Source organism: Rhinolophus sinicus, chromosome 17 (assembly GCF_057876585.1).
Source record: "Rhinolophus sinicus isolate RSI-liver-muscle chromosome 17, RSI-T2T, whole genome shotgun sequence".
Lineage (NCBI taxonomy): Eukaryota > Metazoa > Chordata > Mammalia > Chiroptera > Rhinolophidae > Rhinolophus > Rhinolophus sinicus.
The window spans coordinates 158,264,036-158,285,178 of record NC_142517.1 but is presented as its reverse complement, the minus strand read 5'-3'; the positions used below and the strand labels follow the sequence as shown (position 1 = coordinate 158,285,178).

Here is a 21,143-nt window from a genome sequence, read left to right as displayed (position 1 = left end):
ATCTGACTCCAAAGCCCATTCTGGTTCCAAATCCCCAGAAATTTGCTGCCAGTATCTGAAAATTCTACTACTAGAAACAAAACAAAACAAAACAAAACAACACCCCATCTTGGATAAGGAATTAATTGATTATAAAAATGCAAATATCCTTGTGTCAAACCACACATTAAATAAATCATCATCAAGTATTAAAACTCTTGTTAAATCAATTTGAAAGGAATTTGAAAGTATATCTTTGAAGGATAATAGAGGATTGGCTGGAGGAAACAGGGCAACAGCCAGACAGAGATTTCTGTATCCCTTCTGCATGCTGAGTCCTTGCTAGCAAGATTCTGGAAAAAGGGAAAGAGGTCAAGATACAATAAAGGACTCATCTCTTTGTCAAATTGAGTTTGAGGTAGTAGAATGTAGTAGCATTGTACCAGTAGCCAACTAGATACTAAGTTTTTTCCTCCCCTAGCTAAAATACCTCTAAGTTCAAAAGACAACTAGAATCTTCCTTTTTTCCTTCCCTCAAAAATCCTTTAAGGGAAAGGAATTTTCTCCCTAATTCCCCAAGAAAATCAAAATTGACCTAATGGTCATAAGTACATTCATTACTTTTTGGAAAATGCCATGCCTACAATCAGCTACTTTATTTTCTTCCGCCATTCTGACCTCAGGTCTTGTTTCCCAAATATACTCTGTACTTTCCTCCTTCCATGCCTTTGCTTACACTATTTCTTCCATTTATCACCATCCATTTATCACAATCAAACCTCCATTTCTCACCATCAGAATACCATACTTCCTCCAGGACCCATCCCAAACTGTGAGGCTTGTCCTGATACCCCCACCCTGATGTGCACACTCCTTCTGAACCCCTCAGGGGCTCCCTTTGTATTTCTCTTTCTGCATTGATTCATTCTCCTGGGCCCTGGGGTTACTTTTGTTCTTCTTATGCCTACTCTCAGGGTGTTAACCCCCTTTACGGGAAAGAGCTCATCTCTATATCACCAGCTCCACTTTAAGCTTATATTCAGAATTCAATAAATATTTGTAACATTTAATAAATTCATCCAAGACTATCAACCAGGTTACACATGTGAAGTTCAAGACCACGTTTTAACAAAGTGGGTATTTTATGGTCTAGAAGATTTTATATGGTCCTCAAACTATACATGAAAAATTCAAACATACAGAAAATCATATATAAAGGTCTCCAACAAATGTTACACAGATCTCAAGTGAATGTCAGCAAATTATCTCTTTCCCAATATTATTTCTGAAAAACAATGTTTTTCAATCTGAAAGATTGAGAGGTGGTGGGGGCGGGGGGAGATGTTACTAAACAACTTAAATTCAGAACTCTTTCAGAATGAGATATTAAACCCTGGCAGTTCACAGTTGGATTGACTCTGACAGCGTTCATTTTTAAAATATATTGATGTCTCCTTTGTTCTTAAGTGTACCTGCATTCTTATTATGCACAAGAATAAAAAGACAGAGAGGAACATATAGAAAGGATAAGAATTTACTGCCCTTCTTCAAAAAGTAATGACTCATGGGAAGCATTTCTAGGATAATAACCTCTAAAGCACATTCATAACTATGTTTTACATGTCCCTAGAAGGAATGAGTAAGAAATAGGACTTGAGGGGATGGGGGGGGACCCCAGCACAACTGTACCAGTATTTTTTCCTCTACCCAGAGAAGCAACCCCCTTAAAGGGAAAGAGCTCTCTCCCTGGTTCCTGTTTTCCCACCATGGTGACCTGGGCCAATCAGCTTAACCTCTTAGAGCTTCAGTTTCCATAAATGTTAAAAAGAAAACAGAGGATGAGAAAGAGGACTGAGTCCCTCCAAGTCCTTAGTCTATATCTCAGGTTATTATGACGATGGAATTAAATAACACTCACAAAAGTTCCTTGAAAACTACAGAGCTATACAAATGTCAAGTTAACTGTTATCACAACCTGCCCACTTACTTTCTTTCCTTAGTATCTTCAGACACATGTTTCTCTTGCTAGAAGCCAGAAAAGGTCTCAAGAGAGAATTAATGTGGTTATGTCTAGTAAAATTCTTCTCTTATAAACCTCCTCTTTCCAAATTTACCAGATCATTCTAAGAAAATGCTCAGATTTTGTGTGAATTTTCCTATGTCATATCACCACAATACTTGATACCACTTTATACGGAAATTAAGCTACAAAAGGTCAAGAGATAGATCTATATAAGAGAAGTAAAGATTAATGGAAATCTTGTAAGTATGATCATTAGTTTTTCTTTCTGTACTGGTCCGGGAATTCAGACCTACTTTTCCATTAATTCTGTAGTTTTAGATTCTGATGGCATTGTATTCTTGGTTTGCCATATATTAACCATTGAGATTATACAAGCAACATATAATAATCATTAGACTATTTAAATTCACACCATTCTTCCAGTTAAACATATCTTTGCAACTACTTTTTTTCACCTTTAAAAAACATATGTGAATAGATAACAAGAAAATAATCAATATAGCTAGTAGATGTGCAAAAAGGAAGAAACCCTTTGGTTAATTACTATGCCATATATACTTTGGATTTCTTCTCTCTCCCCCCAAAAGAGAGAACTGCCATATATTCAAGTCCTTACACAGTCTCTTATTTACAGAATACTCTTGCAAGTTCTTCGTTTTGAACAAAGTAGTCTTTGAATGAAAACAGTCAAATCTGAAACAATCTCATGATAGTTTTGGATGCTTAAAAAAGTCAGCTGATGGAACAAGCTATTTAAGGAAGCAAAGAAATTTAATAAAAACTTACTCATTATTTATAGGGTTGTGACTTCACAATTGTTGATATTAGATGCCACTGTAAACAAGCCTCTTAAAGATCTCTTTTAAGCATAGTACAGAAAATGGATATATTTTGGAGATCTCCAATGTACACCTATAGACAGCCAAAAATAAAGTCTGAAATGTGTGTTAGGGCCTGAGATAAAATTTAGAAATAGCTTCATAATGTGGATGCTAAAAACATGAAAGTTCAGGCAATTTAGATGGGAGTGAAGAAATTATACTATGGCACACCGTACTAGATGGCTTCAAAGAGAGCTCTAGTGGCATTAAAGACATGATGTCAAAGATATACAGTAGGCTTTGAATAAATTATTTCATGAAAGTGAATAGGGAATACTATTTCTAAATAAACATACCAGTTATTAATATATGTGTGATAGTATTCCACCTCTAAAAGTTTATAAATTCAAGTTGATCCCTAAATATTTTTTATAGCTACAGTATATGGCAAATGAAAAAAATAAAAGCTAATTTCCCAGTCGTGTGAAAGTGAGTCAGTGATTAGTTAGAATGTTGAATTCAATGCTCAGCTACTAGAGTTCAAGAAATAGCAAAGACCTGGGGAAGAAAGCATTGTATCTCAGAGACCAGGTAGAGTATTTATTACTTTTGCTATGATGAAAGAATTCTCACACTTAAATTTTTATTTGAGCAAAAGAAAGAAAGGAAGGAAGGGAGGAAGGAAGGAAGGGAGGGAGGGAAAAAATAAATAAAATAATAAAATAAAATAAACAAAAAGTTGCACTAACTCTAAAATATTTGCTGTTAACTACAAATTTTCTGTGCTAACAGGGACAGGGCCCTGAAACAACAGTTCAATGGATCAAGGCAAGAAAAAGAAAAAAAAAGGCATTGGACTGAATTGTGAGTTTTTCTTTTAACCTCACATTTTCCCACTCCCATCATGTTCTGCCGAGGCCATCCATCTACATTTCCCTGAACAAAGTGTTCTGGAGGGCGGCTGGAGAGTTAGGTAAAAACTGTCCCAAGAGCCCAAATTTCCCCATATCATCTATTCTCCAGCCTATTAAGGTCTCACTGTGCGTGACTCTGTGATCAACAATGAACCGAATGCCCTTAATGAAATCCAAAACCAAAGCCACTCATTGTACATGTAACTGAGTTTCTTCCCTTTGTGACTCATCACTAGAATGCAAGTCTATTAGCTAGATATGTGAAAACTTATTAACAAATACTGAGCTTTTTGGCAGCTCTCATAAGAATCATGTTAAAAGTCTTGCTCTGTTAGGCACCTTTCCCTTATATCTGGAAGAAAATATGAGGCCCACTTAAATCTACTTACATTGAACAATGAAGTCTGGCAAAAACAAACAAACAAAAAAACCCATAAGATTCTCTTTAATCTCTTCCAGGAATCTTAAAAAACTACATAAACAGCAGCATAACTGTTCTGTTAATTGTAAGGCAACATTTATATGTCAAACATTAGGAGATGTTACTTAATGTCTATATAAAGAAAAGGTGAAAAAGATATCAATTCAAACCGTTAAAATTCGTTTGCTGCAATATATCTGAAACATAATAATAATGATAAATGAGAGATGCTCTTCATAAGTACCATGAGCTTCATATTAAATTTAAATTAACATTTTAATGCTATGTCACTCGAAACAGTCAGTTAACGTTCGTATTATAAATAATCCAATGTCAGGAGATACAGGATTAAAAAAGAAAAAAAAGAGTAAACGGGAAGAAATTAAAGCAATTATGACATTTATACCTTTGTCTTTCATTCATTGATTTGTATAGTCCCCAAAGTGCCTCAACATTCATTTAACCTTGGTCTAAGAACTCTCAAGCAGAACCACATGAAAAGAAAGTGCAGGCTCAAATCTCAGACTAAACAATAATTCCTTTCTTCAGACTGAAAATGTTCTCCCAAATATCTCACCACCCGACAGTCAGGAGTTGGGAGTGGAATTATTATGAAGCTCTGCATGTAAATACATCTGCTCCTTGTTGTCTCATATAATGCTTCCCCTGGTGAGAGCCACAGAAACTGGATCCAGCAAACTTTCCTAAAAGCAACCATGAAATGACCTGCAAGTACGGGCACTCATGCCTGGGCAACCTGCCCTCTCCTCGGCATCTTGATTCCTGGCAGGCACCAGTCCTCATAACATCCCCTGGAGGGAAGGGGCAACATTGATTGTTTTGGGTCCTGACCCAGAGCTTCAGGAGAGAATGTTAACTTCACAGGATACTCCTTAGAAAGGCAGGGACTTCCTCTGCCAACCAGAAAGTGTCAACCAGACAGCCCAAGAGAATCACACTGGGCAGCTCCCATCTTTCTAAGACCAATGGTAAAACTCCAATAGAGGCCAATGGTCACTTCATTAACAATGCCTCACTAAACTTGAGAGTCAATTGCAAGTGGTAGCCCCACATCCTTCTATCGTGTTTCACCGAAAATAAGAGCTAGCCAGACCATCAGTTCTAATGCGTCTGTTGGAGCAAAAATTAACATAAGACCTGGTCTTATTTTAATATACTATAAGACCGGGTCTATATAATATAATATAATATAATATAATATAATATAATATAATATAATATAATATAATATAATATAATATAATATACCAGGTATAATATAATATAATACCAGGTATAATATAATATAATATAATATAATATAATATAATATAATATAATATAATATAATATAATATAATATAATACTGGGTCTTATATTAATTTTTGCTCCAAAAGACACATTAGAGCTGATGGTCCGGATAGGTCTTATTTTTGGGGAAACATGGTAGCCCCGAAACAGCACTAGGTTCATCTCAAAGGAAGGAAATGTATTCATTAGGCCCACCCTAGATCAACCAACAAACCACCGTATATTCACTAAGCATACCCTGCATACATACATGGGCAGTTTACCTGGGAAGAAAACAATCAAGATACGTGAAACAAGTAGGGAATAATTCTAAATAGTAGCTAATGGCTAAAATAGGTAAATCTAAGTCTGACTATCCCAGGGGTTCAGGGAAGAACATCTTTGGAGAGATTCATGTGAGAAAGCATCGCAGAGAGGGGTCCTGGTAACAACAAGTGGGGCCTTGAAGGACAGGCAGGACTCACACTGGGGGAGAAAGGAGAAGAGCAGAGCTAAGATGGGGAAACAGAGATAAGCAGGGGTGTGCGGCAAAGGGTGAGGAACCCGTCTGCACAGAAGATGAGAGGTTTGAAATGTGTGAGAGGGGAGCACATGGAGCTAGGTTCTAGATGGTTGTAAGAAGTGTGGAAAGGGACGGACAGGAAAGGAGAGCATTAAGAAGAAGAGGTGGGATAGGGAAGGATTAAATGGAAAATAATAAACAGAATGTCAGGAAAAGATATATGTGTGATTATAACATCTCAACAGCCCCCATTAAAATGTGAGTATGTTAGTTCACTATATTCCCAGGATATGACACAGGGCTTGTCACAGAATGATAGGCATAACCAATGATTACTGAAAGCTTACTTTAGTCATATTCTATAGCACATGACTTACATGTACGAGCTATTTGATTGGCGAGTGTGTATTTTCTTCATTTTGTGAACATGGAAACTGAGGCCCATCAGTGTGAAATGCCTTGCTGGGGTTATAGGAACTGAGTGCTGGGGCCTGGATTCACACCCATGTCTCTTTTACTCTAGAATGAGATCTTGAGAATGGACAACCCACCAGGGCAGGACGTGGGCTCTATGCACTGCTGTGGCCCCACAGACTAGAACAATGCCTGGCACAGAGCAAGTATGCAGTAAACATTTTTGAATGAATGAATCTTAATCATTATTCACATTGTCTTGCTACATAATAAGTATACCCATTATGAATGAGTCATTGAAGGAAGCACGCATGCACCAAGTGATTTATATAAGATACTAACAATAAGGGATTCAGAAATTTTATAAACAGTACCTTAGAAATAACTCTTTTAAGTATAATAAGATTTTCACAAAGCATACTTGTTTCTTTATTAAGGGGAAAAGATTCAAGAAATTATCTGTATATGCAATGAAAAAAATCATGAACATTAACATAAATTCAAAGGCACAGGATCTAAAATTACTTCGAGAATTTTAAAATCAAACAAAAATATCAGATGTCTTGCATTAAACTATGTACATGCATACATACATACACACACATATGTATGTATATGTTTGACAGCTTAATTCAAATATTTTTATTTAGTAGTGATTTCTCTCTGATAATGTTATTTACATGATAGCCTATTTATTCAACTTAAGTTAGAAATAGCCAAAAGATCAAATTAAGCTATATACTTCCAACGAAAAGATAGGCTTCTCTCTTCTATTTCTTTTAACTATGACCATAACTTCTTCCAGTTGCCCACGTGAAAGAAATTTCACAGCAAGAAAGCTCTGGGTAATTTGGACACATGCACCAGGTCACACATTTAGCTGATATGTTGGACCCCCTGCGCGGGGCCTTGCCCAGCTGAAACCTCTCCCAGGCTGGGTTCCAGTCATCTGCTCAGTTCTGGAGTCTTCTCCCAGGACTGCGCTTGTTTAACAAGTACAAGGCAGCCAGGGTCTTTCATCTGGCTAGGTCTTCTTTCAACTCAGGCCTGTGTGAGTCTGCTTTTAACTCTAGGACCAAACATAAAATATATACACCCTATAACCCAGATATTCCATTTTTAGGAGCTTATTCTGCAGGAGAACAAAACAAAACAAACCTAGTGTGAAATACATACATAAGAATGTTCCTTGAAGCCAATCCACTTTTCAATGTTATACCAATAAAGAAATGATTAGCAAATTAAGTTTCTGCCAAATGCAGTCATTAGTCAGAATGCGATGCATCTATATGTACTGATCTAGAAAGATCTCTTAATAAATAAGTGGGGCAGAAGAAGTACCAGAACAAAGTGCAAAGCATGAACCCTTTTAAAAATTAAATTCATATATACAGAGGGTGCCAAAAAAATGTATACACATTTTAAGAAAGGAAAACTGTATTAAAATTGTAATACTCGGGTAGCCTGATGGCTCAGTTGGTTACAGTGCGAGCTCTTAACAACAGGGTTGCCGGTTCAATTCCCACATGGGCCAGTAAGCTGTGCCCTCCACAGCTAGATTGAAGGGCAATGACTTGGAGCTGAAGGGCCCTGGAGATACACACTTTTCCCCAATAAAACTTTGTTTTAAATTGTAATACTCAGTATATACAGATAACAAAAGAGGAATACAAGTCACGTTTGACTTCTGCAGTTACAAGAGGTTTTTAAAGTGCTTCCCATCAGCATCCAGATATTTCTGATTACGGCGAACTACTGCTTGGGCAACACTGACCAAAGTGTCCACTTGTATACATTTTTTTGGCACCCCTGGTATATATAAACATACAAATACATCCATGTTTAGAAGCAAACACACCAAACTTATCAGAGATTAATTCTAAGGCATGCGTGATATTGAAGCTAGGGGAACAGGTCAGCTGTTATCACAAACACTTCTCTATTGTTTCAATTTGCTGCAATGACTGTATAATGAGAGAGGCTGTGATAACAGGGTAGTAGGAACTCAGACCCCAGAGCCACATTGCCTGGGTTCACATCCCAGCTCCACTACTTACTAGCCAACACCTCTATTCCTGTTGGCTCTTCTTTCAAATCAAGATAATAATATGTGCTCCCTCTAGCATGTTAAAAAATTAAATAAGTTAGTGCATTTAAAATAAAAGCTCTCAACGTCATACATGTTATGGTGTCTACTATTGAGAGGGAGGGAGAGAGAGCGAGAAAGCGAGAGAGAGAGAAAGAGAGAGAGATGAACGAATAACTATTGGTGAGGATGCGAAGAAATCGGAACCCTTGTTCACTATTGATGGAAATGGAAAATATTGCACCCTCCATGGAAAACAGTATGCCAGTTCCTCAAAAAATTAAAAACAGAATCAACATATGATTCCGCAATTCCACTTCCGGCAATAAACCCAAAAGAATTGAAAGCAGGGTCTCAAACAGATTATTTATCCAACTATGCACATAGCAGCATTACCTATAATAGCCAAGAGGTGGAAGCAACCCAAGTGACCATCCAGAGATGAGTGAGTCAACACAATATGGTATATACATACAATGAAATATTTTTCAGCCTTAAAAGGGAAGGAAATTCTGACACATGCTACAACATGGCTGAACCTCACGGACATTATGCTAAGTGAAAAAAGCCAGTCACAAAAGGACATTCTGTATGATTCTACTTACATGAGGTGTATAGAAAAGTGAAATTCATAGAGACAGAAAGTAAAGTGATGGCTTCCAGTGTCTGGGGGAGAAAGTAATGGGGAGTTAGTATTGCATTGGTATAGAGTTTCAGTTTTGTAAGATAAAAAGAGTTCTGGGAATAGATGGTGTGATGGCTATACAACATGGATACTACTGGGCTGTACACTTAATAATGTTTAAGTGGTTGATTTTATGTTACGTATATTTTATAATTAAAAAATAAATAAATAAAATAAAAATCAATCCCTTAAAGCAGTACCTTGCCCAAAATAAATGCTCTATAAATTTTAGCAGTAATAATTCAATACTCATATTCTACTTTTGCGTTTTAAAAATGAGATTAAAGAATAGACTAACATGAAAACCCTCGCCTATGCACAATTCCTTTCAACAATTTTACATTATCACACTAACTTTGCATGTATACCAAATGCCTACACTGAAGCTTCTTTTCTCAAACTGTACCCCTTCCAGTAAGGCAAAAAAGGCACAACCAGGAGCTGACACTTAGCTCCCATCTCTGGCCAAAAGGAAACAGAGAAGATAAAGCATTTAACACAATTATCACTTGGCATCGCGGCACAGGCCAAGACAACCCTCATTACGCACAGGCCTTGGCGAGGAGCACACTGTTCAGCTCTTACTTTCGGCCTCACCTCTCTCGCCTGATTGGTGTATCCCAGCCACCACATAAATGATATTGTCATACTACACAGGGGGCCACCACACTCAGTAGCTGCCATAGAATATGATCTCCCTGGTAATTTTCAGCACGATTATCATGAGCTCCATAGAGAGGGGTAACTTGAGGTGTAATTTATACCCCACTATGGATGTCAATAAATATCTAAAGCGCAATGAGCTATATGGAGAAACCAGAAGTGAAGAACATACTGATTCAGATGTCACCTAACATTTATGAAGCACCTCTCATGTACCAAGAATGCACTAAGATATTTGACACATTATATTATTTAAAGGTCACAACTGCTCTCTGAAATACATAGTTATTCCCATTTGCTAAGTCAGGAAATACGCGTGGAAAATTAAGTCATGTCTCCAGGGATATGTACTTATTAGAAGGATAGCCAGAATTCAAACCTAGATTTCACAATTCTAAGACCAATGATGACATGTGAAAATGTATGGAAAATAAAATGAAAAAATTGATAATTTTAGATCCATCATTTTGTCTACGTGTTTACTGTTGGATAGCACCACAGGTAAACATTTCCAATGAACATGGCCTTTCCAGTTTTGAAAATCAGACAAATCTCTAAAACTTCTCTCAAGGTACATAAAGAAAGAACAGTAATACATGGACACCTCTTTTATATACTTAGGTAAAAACCTGATTTGCAATTATCCCAATCTTTCCATTTCCACTGAAATAGAATGGCTTTCATCAAATAAATAAATGAGGGATGCTTTACAGAAATGTTTTTAAAGTGTTTTATAATGAGCAAAGGATAGGAATGTTGTTTTTCTTGATTTTCTTGAATTATAAGTCAAAGTCTCATCTTTGAATATCTAAAAGATAGCAGTACATTTGATAAGTTTCTTCTCTCCCTCTCTCTCTCTCTCTCTCTCTCTCAAGTATCTTAACCTGCCACTAGCAAGCTGTGCCCCTCAAGATATATTGAAGGAGCTAAACACCATTCTGCAACTTTTTTTTTAGGCTAAATATTCAGGAGGATTACCCAACACACACATTATTTCCTACTAAGAGCTACTTCTGTTCCTCCCCATTTGAGTTCCCTGGCCCATCACAGTTGTGCTTAACATGGTGGAATATCCAGGATAAATCACACTGTGTGTTTCCCTTTCTAACTACCCAACATATAAACCTAAAAAGGTCAAATGAAAATAATTCCTGGAAGGGGAAAGAAGTTATATAGGGAGATATACGAGCACAGTCCCACATTTGCAAAGAATCAGCATTACCTTCATCCCTGGTGGGCTGGAGCTGTATCTTTATGAGCCTCTGGGTCTTCCCTCTGGCGTGCTAGCAGCCACATTCTTCCAATTTCTTCCAAACACTTTTCCTTTTCCTCCAAACCCAAGGCCAGAATATAATCCTAACAATAACCACAACGACAGTAGAGCTAGTTCACATCCATGGAGCCTTGCTATGTATGCTACAGACACTGTCAAAAGCCTTCAGCTGCATGAGCTGCCTAACAATCACATTATAGTGGAGAAAGGGAGTCTTACTGAGGCAGATGGGGTTTGGCCAATGTCAGGCATCATAAGCAGAGTCCTGGAATCCAGGTCTGTTGGATTTCATTGTCTGGGCACTGATTTCATTGTCTGGGCATTGTCTGGGCATTAGACCTTTTCAATGGAGAGACAGTGATAGAAGAAGAATGCAGAACATGAGTTCCTTGGGGGCTGACACCATGTCTTGTTCATCACTGTTTCTCCTGCACTTATAGTCCAGCATACAACAGGTGCGTATGAGTATTTATTAAATGAACGAAATAAATAAATGAAAGAACACCATAATAAGGAGAGTGAGCAAGAATCTGGTCTTAACCTCACCATCTGAACTCAGGCAGGTGCTGTTTGCTCAGCATCCTGTGAGCCTGTATCCTACTGTTATTAATGGCTGGGTCCCAGAGAAGCAGTGACTCGTGTATTTCCTGAAACGGGTCAGAGAACACAGACCACTTGCATGCTCACCACCATTGAAACTAGAAGAATCAATCACCACTGGTAAGACAGCAGAGATGGATTTGACCTTTGATTTTGTTAAATTCTTAAGCCAGGAGTTGAATTTCTGGTAACTCTTTCTGCCAGTCTTTTTTATTTAGAGTGTTCCAAAGACTGACAATGAATGCAGCCATTAATCTAGAGGGACTTACTTTCACATTCTCTACTTCCTCCAACCATTTCAAAGGAAAATAATCCAAGCCCTGTTCTTAACCACTGTATTTAATGCTATAAAACAAACAAACAAAAACCACATGAATTCTTGTAGCTGCTTTTATTTGTTAATGTCTAGGGCAGAAAAAAGGAAGGACCTAACCCCAAATTCTCCACAGCAAATTGCCAATTAGCCACCTCCCAACTTCAATGAAATAATGCCTTGAAGTATGTGAATAAATTTTCATTCAAATAGTGTTATCCAATCCCAAGTGACTGGTATCACACCATTGTCCATTTTGACAGCCATTGTAATAAACTGAAGAGCTCATAGGACCCTATATTAGGGTAGAGGTCCCCAGTGAAATGGGGAAATTGTATAAAAAGGAATTTTAAAATGTGGCCAAATTTAGACTCAGTGACCCACAAAAAGCTGCATGCCTGTGGTCCTACAATTTGGTTATAGATATGTTAATATGCTATCACTATGTCTGTCTGTCTCACACATGCCACACATACAGACTCCACTGTGAAGTTTTTCTGTTTGTGTATTACTAAAAGACCAATTGCATAGGGTCTGGTATTTTCTGTACCACAAACACCAAAAACATGGGAGTTGAGGGACATGTTACAATATTGGTGGTTATGTGGTGGAAAAAACATGCTTCAGCTATACACAGATTCTGACTCCCATTATATATTTCAATATATATATATATATATATATATATATATATATATATATATATATATATATATAAAGTTCTCCCTAAATATCATCAATAGGTTCTGCAACTTTAACTGAAATTATATATAACAAAACAATTTTACCACAGGCTGATTGACATAAACAAGAGTTAAGTTCCTATAGTACCGCATCAATGTTATAATGAAACAATGTTATTCGAAGACCTGCTGTGTATTTCTGGATTAAGGTAAAGCCATCTAGCAATGGGCGTGCTGTGAGGATTAAATGAGATGACATAAGTAGAAATCCTTGCATATAATAGATATTCAATAAGTGTTATATACTACCATGATGGTAAAGGCCAGATCGTGATGGCAAAGCCTGTTAAAATAATTACCAAAAGGGAAAATTCAGTGGCTAGGAAAGCCCCAGCACAGAGTCAGCATTCATTTTATTGAATGAAAGAATGCATTCTATATCCATGGATGACAAATAATGATACATCAGAGCAAATAAAATCACACGAACAAATTGATCTTGTAGCCTCTTAACTACAAATTCTAGGCAATCCAGTCCTCTGAAGGTCCTCCTTTATGCTCATTATCCTCTTTCCAAAGTTCAAACAACCCTGACAATACTAAGGGCTGGTATTTTTTTAACTGTTCTCGAAAGGCCTAATGACTGATTTGGTCAAAGTCCCAGGGAGACCTCGAAGAGGTCTCAGTTCATTGTATTTGATTAAACTGCAGCCCTTTCCTTAAAGTCAAGAGAGAGAGTAAACAGGGAAGAAGCAAGGACAGCTACTCAGATTCTGTGGTCAGCTGAAACACTAGCGGCAGCTGGGCAGGGCCCCCATCCAGATAGGGTTGGGGATACTTCTTGGATGTCAGGACTAAAGTGTTTTCTTCTCCCACACGTTCTTAGTGGGTTCATTTCTCACTCACTTTCCTGATGGTTTCTCTGTCCTTAACGAAAGGACGTGCTTGTCCTTCCCCATACCCTACGTATTCATACCTGTCTCTACTTCCCACTTGGTCTCTAACAAGCCATATGCCACACTGTCAACACTGCATATTCCTAAAGTTCAAAATTTTACTCAAGATTCCCAGCCTCTAAGAGAGATTTTGTGCTTAACACTACCAACGTGATCAATCTGTGCTTCATATAACCAGTATTCCCCAAACCAGCTAAATTTGATTAAATTAACATTTGTCTGTACATTACTTTGTGAGAGGAAGCCTTGCCTACATTGTTTTCTGGTGCAAATGAGACCAAAACCTTCTTTTCAAGTATTGCCTAATATACACCACACAACAATGCAGGCAAACCTGTATGTTTCAGGTCTTTGAAAGGCCATGTTCTTCAGGACCTCCCTAATTCCATAACTGTACACTGTGGGTGCTTAGCAAAGATGGCTATTTCATTGCGCATTAGGAAAAATTGTTGGATGCAGTTTTCGGAAATTGCTGCAGCTAAAATTAGGAGTGACAATGGATACAAGGCCAAACTGACCTTGTTTAACTTCACATCAATATTAAAATGATGGATCATATAAAAGTGTACAGAAATTCTGGTTTTCAAAATCCTTTACCTACCACATTCAAAACCTTTGTATGCACAGCACACATAATTTTTTCAGTAGACGATACTTTTTAGATTTAAGTTCTTATTAATATTTTCTTTCCCAGAAATAGCAGGCTTGGCTATTCAACCAATCCCTTGTTATCCTGACCTATTAAAAACAACAGAAATTCTCAATTAAAAAAAAATCCCTAAAAGCACCAGAGGTGACAAGATAGTAAGAAGCTGTTAGGACAAAAATCTAAGGGAAACTGGGAACCACAGACCTACTTAGAACATCAACTTCCTTTCACCCTGAGGGCATCTGACATATCCATTAAATCTGGGTTTCTATTTCAGCAGCCTCCTAGATGAAAGGGGGGGGGGGGGAATCAAGGCCCGAGAGTCCACCCAAGGTGGGGGATATTGACTGTCCACAATAAGCTGTCCACGATAAGTGGGGATCCCAAAGGTTTACATGCTTAGGATGACTGTGAACCATACAGAAACCCTACTCCACCCCTAATTCTGGAGAACTGAAGGGTTGGGTTGGTTGCCTTGACACTAAGAAGAATAGGAGAAATAAAAGGAAAGGGAAAACAATTCCATGAGAAGTTGTGGTCAAGACCCACAACCATGACTGTAACCTACGTTCATTTTGCCTTGGGGATCGTGATAATCTTAAACCACGGACTTGGTTTAAGGTGATTCTGGACTGGCAGTATCTGGAAAATATTTGACAGAAACATAAGCATAAACTCTCTGGAGAATGGCATTCTTCTTCCTAGGCCTCAAGAACCACCCACCAAAAATTTAAGAACAAAGAGTAGCACACAATTAAAGCATACATGGAAAAAAGGTGCCATACAAAGAAAACAGTACCATGAATGGGAGTCAGTAACAGACTCACAAACATTAGAACTGTCATAAATAGGTTACAGAACAGCTATGCTTACTCTACCTAAAAAAATGAAAGACCAGGTAAAACTTAACTGCAAAGAACAGAATACCATAAAATGTGAACAAGGAGGTTTGTAAAAAACCACATAATAAGGGGAAGGTGAGAGGTTTTGGGAACGTACAGAGGGATAGTGGATGGGGGGAGGGGGGTTCACACAGTGTGAGGGATATAAATGATAAACGTCTAAGTTTTGCTATGTCTTGTGCACCTGAAACTAATTAAATAAATAAATACATAAATAAAAATTAAAAAAAAAAAAAAAAAAAAACCACATAGAATTTCTACAAATAAAAAACTATAACCAAACTGGAAACTAGGAGAAAAAGAAATAATATATTGGAAAGGGAATTAGAGCTTAGTGATTTGAAAGACAGGCCAGATAACATCTAGCCTACAGCCAGAGAAACAGAAAAATGGAAAACATGGAAGAGAAGTTAAGACACATTGAAGACAGAGTGACACAGTCTAAAACACATTTAGTTGTAGTTATAGAAGAATGAGTATGCTAGGCAAGAGGCTATGTGAAGAGGTAATAGCTGAGAATTTTCCATATCTGATGAAAGATAGCAATCCATTGATTTAAGAAGCTCAAAGAATCACGAGAACTAAAAAACAAACAAACAAAAAGAACTATTCTGATACATAGAATACTGAAAGTACAGAAAGACAAAGACTGAAAAATCTTGAAGCATACAGAGGGGAAAAAAAGGCATTATCTTCAAAGGAATGATAAACTTACCATCAACTTCTCCATAGCAACAATGCAAGCAAGTAGACAGTGGAATGATATCATCAATGGGCTGAAAGAAAATAACATCCTACCTAGTATTCTCTACTCAGAGAAAAAAGTTTCAAGAATGAGGGGGAAAATACATTTATTTTTCAGACAACAAAAACAGAGATTTCATCTGTAGCAAGCCTCTAGGATCTTCAGACAAAAATTGATTCCAGATGGAAGGTTTAAGTACAAGAAAGAAGAACAAAGAAAATGGTTAACATATGTGCAAATCTTAAAAAAAAATGGCCCTATTTTTTTTAAGGTTAATAAAATCTTTGAGATTACAAAACAGATAGAATAAAAGGCATGACAAAAGTAACATAAATCTGGAGAGGGTATATGGAGATAAAGTATTCTAAACACCTCAGGTTTTTCTGGGAGGAGGATAAAACAGGGATTAACATTCGATTTTGAAAGCTTAGGCACACCAATTGTAATTTCCAGAGCAATGACCGAATAATTAAAAATTGAGCCTACAAGTTCAAATCCAGGAAGGAAAATGGGATCAAAACAATAATAAATCCAGAAGTTAAGAAAGGAAAGAGACATAAAATAGACAAAACAATAGAAAGCACAAACTAAGATGGAGATTTAAAAGCATTTAAAAATGATATTAAGTGTATATGGGTGAAGCTCAAGTGGAAAGAAAGAGAACAAGTATTTTCAGACTGAATTAAAATAATATCCTATCATATATTATCTATAGGAAAAACATCTAAAACACAAGAACACAAAAGGGTTAAATAAAATTTGGAAAAAGATAACCAATAAGATAAAATTGGTATAGCTAAATTAATATGAGACAAAATTGACTTTAAGGTAAAAAGCATTATTAGCTATAATGAGAATCACTCCATACTAATAAAAAACTCAGTTTACCAGGAAGTCATTACAATTTTAAATGTGTATATACCTAACTGCATAACCTAAAATATTTATAATGTTACAATTGACAGTATCAGAAAACAAATCCATTATCATAGTGGGAGATTTTAAACAGTTTTCTCAATAATTGACAAAATAAACAGATTTTAAAAATCAGTAAGAATACAGGAGACTTGAGGATCATGATTAAAATCTTCACTAAATGGAATTATATATAACACTATAAACAACAATTGCAGAATTCACATTCTTTTAAGCATACAAAGAACCTTTATAAACTCTGACCAATACTTGACTTTAAAGTTATCTCAACACATTTTTACGTAGAATAATCATACAGAGGATGATTTTTTACCATGAGTTAGAAATCATTTAAAAATAACTTGAAAATCTCCACATATTGGGAAATTGAAAACTCAATTCGAATAATTATTGAGTCAAAGAAAAAATATGCTAGAAAAGAAAAAATATTTTTTATAAAATAGTAATAAAACACAAATATTAAAAGTTGTGGGATATAGCTAAAGCCAAGATAAAAAATAAGTTTGTATCATTAAATATATTTATTAGAAAAAGAGATGTAAACAGATAGTTCACAACTCAGTCTCATTATCCGTGAGAGAAATGCAAATTAAAACCACAAAAAGATTAGTAAACAAAGTGAAATTTGAAAATACTAAGTTGTGAGAAACAACAGAAACTCTCTGTTTCCAGTGGGGGTGTAAATTTGTACAATCCTTTTAGAAAGCAGATTAATATTATCTATGAGGTTGAAGAATATATTTTTAATACAGAACCACATATCTCAGTTTTCCTGGGATAATCCCAGTTTACACCTATTTCCCTGGTGTCCTATCAAGTTTAGCATTTATCCCGCACAAACATGTCCTAGTTGGAACATTAATTTATGGTTATCCTATCTGTGCCCAAATTCTCCACCTGGTTATACAGTAGAGAAACTCAAGCCAATGAGTGAGTGTGTGTGTGTGTGTGTGTGTGTGTGTGTGTGTACGCGCACGCATGCGCACGCACACACACACACCAAACACACAAGAATATTCATAGCATTATTTCATATAAAATAAGAAACAACCCAAACTGAAAACAACCCAAAAATCCAACAATGATAGAAGAGATAAATATACTGTGGTGTGTTTATGCAGTGAAATACCACACAGCGGTGAAAACGAATGCAGCACTGCCAAGTACACATACACAGATAAGCATGGATATACCTTAGAAGCACACTGCTGAGCAAAGAGGCGAGGCACAAAAGAAACGTACAGTAGGATTTTATTCATATTAAGTTTTAAAACAGGCAAAACTAAACTACTACACATGTTTTGAAATACATGCTAAATGGCAAGACTGAAAGTAAAAGTAAAAAAAATTGATTCTCACAAAAGTGATATGGTATTTATTTCTTGGAAAGAAAGGTAGTATTATGACTGGAAAGAGGTTCTTGGGCGGGCTTCTGGGGAGCAGCAGCCAGACAATCAAAGATGTGGGGTAGAACATTCCAAGAAGAAGAGAGAGCAAGTGCAAAGGCCTGCAAGCAGGGATGAGCTTGGCACGCAGAGAGCATATGGATGCCCCTCGAGCGTGGTGAGACGAATGAAGTTAGAGAGAAAGAGAGAGAGAGAGAGACAGCCAAGATCCAGACCATGCAGAGCCCTGCAGGCCAGGGTGACCAGTTTAGATTTCACTCCAGGGCAGAGACAGAAAGAGAGGCAGGGCTCTTATGGGAGATCCAGCTAGGTACACCTGTGCCATAAAAGGGATGGGGTGATGAGAGGAAACCTCAGAAGAGAGGGCACCTGAACTGGACTTTGAAGACATAAGTAGGAGTCAATAGAAGAGAAAAAAAAGGGTGTGGAGGGCCCTGGGACAGAATGTGCAGAGAACTTTATGCAGTTACCTATTACCAGAGCATAACATGCAAGGAAGGGACTGAACAAGAAGTACTGGTGAGCCCTGTGGACTTGCGGCCATAAGAACTAAAGGTCAGGGCCATGGAAAAACCTTACAGGACCTAATCTCTTATTTGGAGGCTCCATCCTAAAGCATATTAGGCATATTATCTTGTACCCACAACCCATATTAATGTTTTATCTGTTTTAAAATTTTTAAAATAATTTTTATAACTTTCAGTTTCAGAATTATCACAAGGAGATGGCAGAATGTATATCATTGTTGACATTGTATGATAGATGCATGGAAATTCATTATACTATGCCTTCTTCCTATGTGCATATGCTAAAACTTCCTTAATAAAAAGTTAACATTAACTGAAAGAATTATTACTTTGTTGCTATTAATAAATGTTATTATGTTTATATATAAATCATTATTTTGAATCAAGCCATTAAATTATATCTTGCAGACATTTAATTAAACATTTAATAATTTTAGGGATAAAAGGGCTTTATTTGAAATAATTATCAGAGGCATAGGATTATTTTTTAAATATAAAAACATTACACTCATGGGATTTTATGAAAATGCATCCCTTATGTTTTGATATGCATATTTGATTGTCTTCTTAATGAATTTTATGTTTTTAAAGGGAGACACCTGGATCTAAGACACTGAATGATGTACAATGTGCAAAGTAGAAAGAGAAAAAAAAGGGGCAAAAATAACCAAAATGATGCTTGCTTTTTCTTTTTCTTTTTTCTCTTCTCCCTTACTTACACGCAGATTTAGAAAACTGGTTGGCTGGCTGCCGGCATAGCTGGATGTGTTTTTAAAATTAAAAGCATTAAATTAAATAAAACTATCTAATGCATCAAATCATCCAAAACTCAAGAGAAATCCATGTGGCAGCTTAAGAATCTTCAGCATGTGGTACAGAATTTCTTACAGCAGAAGGGAGTATGGAATAGAATATCATCCAATTTAACAAGAATGTACTACCTCAGTAGCTCATAGGATAACAAACTAAAAGACACAATAGTGCTTTATTAAGATGAGGGTATTTTCCTCAAAGATAACTATATGCAAAACAGGCTCTATAGGTCAGTTCTGTCCCCTCGGTATCACCAAAGTTACAGACTGACTTAAGGCACTAACTGACTTGCCCTCCTCCCCTAGGAAATCGCTCCTGTTAACAATGAATGTGGAAACGGTAAGGAAATGATAAAGATGAGTAGATGTTTACTGGTTGTCTTAGCTCAGGCTGCTATAACAAAATACCATAGACCAGGTGGCTTCAACAATAGACATATATTTCTCGCAGTTCTGGAAGCTGGGAAGTCCAAGATCAAGGTGCCAGCAGATCCAGTTTTGTTCAGGGCCCTCTGCCTGGCTTGCAGATGCACCACCTAGCTGTGTGCTCATATGGCTTCTTTACTGTGTGAGCACAGAGGGCACCGTGCTGTCTCTTCCTCCTCCTGTAAGGGCACTGATCCCACCGTGCAGGACCCACCCCCATGACCACATCTAAACCTAATTTCCTAAAGGCCTCACTTCCAAATACCACCACACTGAGGGGCAGGGCTTCGACATATGAATTTTGAAAGGACACAAACATGTGGTCCATACATCGGTAAATACAAGTTCCACAGTCTGGTCTAATAAATGCCTGCACTAAAGCTGCACCAAATACCGGAGCCAGGACTCTAAACCTCCCAACTCTGTTTTCAACCTAGTTTTCCATTGAAGCAGCCATTCACTGCACTGTGAAGGCCCGCCCCAACCCAGCGGCTTTTTGGATTGGAAGAGGGGCACCTGTGGAGGACCACATCCTACTGATACCGACACCCCTCATTTTAAGCCATTTACTTATGCCCCACGCCCTCACTGCCTGCCACCACACACAGAGATAAACACGCTCCATCCAGAGAAATGAATAAATACACGTCCAATTATTTCACACTTCCTCCTCTTTCCTCAAAACTCGGACATTTCTTCTTTCCTCCTTAATTCTCCACTGATGACCCTGTTGCCCATCTCACTGAGATGACGGAAGCAATCTCCTGACTTGCCACGAGCTCTCAATATGACTCTACCTGCCTACATTCTTGCCCAGATATGCTGGCTTCCCTCCTGTTGCCATGAATGAAGTGCCCGTGCGGTTATGTACGGCAACGGGTATGAGTGAACCACATCCCAGCTCCTCCTGACTAGGCAAGGATACAGTTCTTGGCATCTCTCACATCATCAATTTCTCTTTCTCTGCTGGACCACTCTCATCAGCATATAAACATGCCATACTTTTTCTCTTCTTAAAAAGATAAATCTTTAATCCCATATTCCATCTCCAAGTATCACCCTCACTCTCCGAAACACCCTTTACAACAAACTTCT

At 37.3% G+C, this 21,143-nt stretch overlaps 1 protein-coding gene and 1 long non-coding RNA gene across 3 annotated transcripts in view; both read right to left on the bottom strand.

The window, feature by feature from the left end:
* Positions 1-21,143, bottom strand: part of CERS6 (ceramide synthase 6) — a 281,767-nt gene that overhangs the window by 152,959 nt on the left and 107,665 nt on the right. The window lies entirely within an intron of this gene.
* LOC141572663 (uncharacterized) lies at positions 6,798-9,242 on the bottom strand. The gene is made up of 2 exons (XR_012498004.2): positions 9,078-9,242; positions 6,798-7,455 (listed from the first exon to the last, which is right to left on the bottom strand). It is a non-coding gene; the product is annotated as an uncharacterized LOC141572663 (long non-coding RNA).